We start from the raw sequence: 2117 nt of genomic DNA, 5'->3' as shown, positions 1-2117 counted from the left end.
TAAACTATAAGTAACTAACCCAATAAAGAAGTAAATAACCTGAAAAACATAGTGTCCGATATGAATCCAAAATATGTAATATTCAATTAATCCAATAACTAAATTCTCAATATTCTAAAGATATTTTTCTACAATAAATGTGTTAATACAAAAAAAAATCACGAAGGCATTCAAAGATTCAATTTCTGCTTCAGACGATAAAAAGAATTCCCCTATTCAATGTTCTATTTCATTAGGGTTATGCATGAAACTGCTGCTGCACAATCTGCTTCAATTGTCTACCGGTATTTCATACGGGTTATCCATCAAACTGCTGTTGCAAAATCAGCTTCAATTGTCTGTTTCATGAGAATTATGCATGAACAGCTACAGCACTATCTGTTTCAATTGTCTATTGCATAAGTATTATGCATGAAAATGCCCCTGCACTATCTGTTTCAATTGTCTATTTCATAAGGGTTATTCATGAAACTGCTACTACACTATCTGCTTCACTTGTCTATTTCATGAGGGTTATGCATTAAAAACTGCTTCTGCATTATCTGCTTCAATTGTCTATTTCATAAGGGTTATGCATGAAACTGCTACTACACAATCTGCTTTACTTGTCTATTTAATAAGGGTTATGCATGAAACTGCTACTACACAATCTGCTTCACTTGTCTATTTAATAAGGGTTATGCATGGCACTACTACTGCACAATCTGCTAAAATATTCTATTTCATAAGGGTTATGCATGAAACTGCTACTACACAATCTGCTTCACTTGTCTATTTAATAAGGGTTATGCATGAAACTGCTACTACACAATCTGCTTCACTTGTCTATTTAATAAGGGTTATGCATGGCACTACTACTGCACAATCTGCTTCACTTGTCTATTTAATAAGGGTTATGCATGAAACTGCTATTACACTATCTGCTTCACTTGTCTATTTAATAAGGGTTATGCATGAAACTGCTATTACACTATCTGCTTCACTTGTCTATTTAATAAGGGTTATGCATGGCACTACTACTGCACAATCTGCTAAAATATTCTATTTCATTAGGGTTACGCATGAAACTGCTACTACACTATCTGCTTCAATTGTCTTTTACATAAGGGTTATGCATAAAACTACTCCTGCACTATCTGCTTCAATTGTCTATTTCAATAGGGTCGGGCATGAAATTGCTACAGCACTATCTGTTTCATTTTTTTCTTTTTCATAGGGGTTATGCATGAAACTGCTACTGCTCTATCTGCTTCAATAGTCTTTTTCATTAGGGTAGGGCATAAAACTGCTACTGCTCTATCTGCTTCAGTAGTCTATTTCATTAGGGTCGTGCATTAACTGCTACTGCACTATCTACTTCAATTGTCTATTTCATAAGGGTTATGCATGAAACTGCTACTGCACTATCAGCTTCAATAGTATATTTCATAAGGGTTATACATGAAACTACAACTGCACTATCTGCTTTAATAGTATATAGTCATAAGGGATATGCATGAAACTGCAACTGCACTATTTGCTTCAATTGTCTATTTCATTAGGATCGTGAATGAAACTGCTACTTTACAATATGCTTCAATAGTCTATATCATAAGGGTTTTGCATGAAACTGCTACTGCACTGTCTGCTTCAATTGTCTATTTCATAAGGGTTATGCAAGAAACTGCTCCTGCACTATATGCTTCAAAAGTCTATTTTACAAGCGTTATGCATGAATTTTCTACTGCACTATCTGCTTCAATTGTCTATTTCATAAGGGTTATTTATGAAACTGCTTCTGCATTTTCTACTTCAATTGTCTATTTTATAAGGTTTATGCATAAAACTGCTCCTGCACTATCTGCTTCAATTGTCCTTTTCAATAGGGTCGTGCATGAAATTGCTACATCACTTTCTGCTTCAATTTTCTATTTCATATGGGGTTATGCATGAAACTGCTACTGCACTTTCTGCTTCCATTGTCTATTTCATAAGGGTTATGCATGAAACTGCTATTGCACTATCTGCTTCACTTTTTATTTAATATAAAACAGTTTCCACCCAGCTCTTAAAATATTATTTTGCAGAAAGTAAAATATTGAAACATCTTTTCGCTTGTTGTGGGTAAAGGTGTTTCA

The sequence above is a fragment of the Dreissena polymorpha genome, chromosome 5 (genome assembly GCF_020536995.1).
Source record: "Dreissena polymorpha isolate Duluth1 chromosome 5, UMN_Dpol_1.0, whole genome shotgun sequence".
Classification (NCBI taxonomy): Eukaryota; Metazoa; Mollusca; class Bivalvia; order Myida; family Dreissenidae; genus Dreissena; species Dreissena polymorpha.
The sequence above is the reverse complement of the archived record's forward strand: the minus strand, read 5'-3'. Positions refer to the sequence as shown.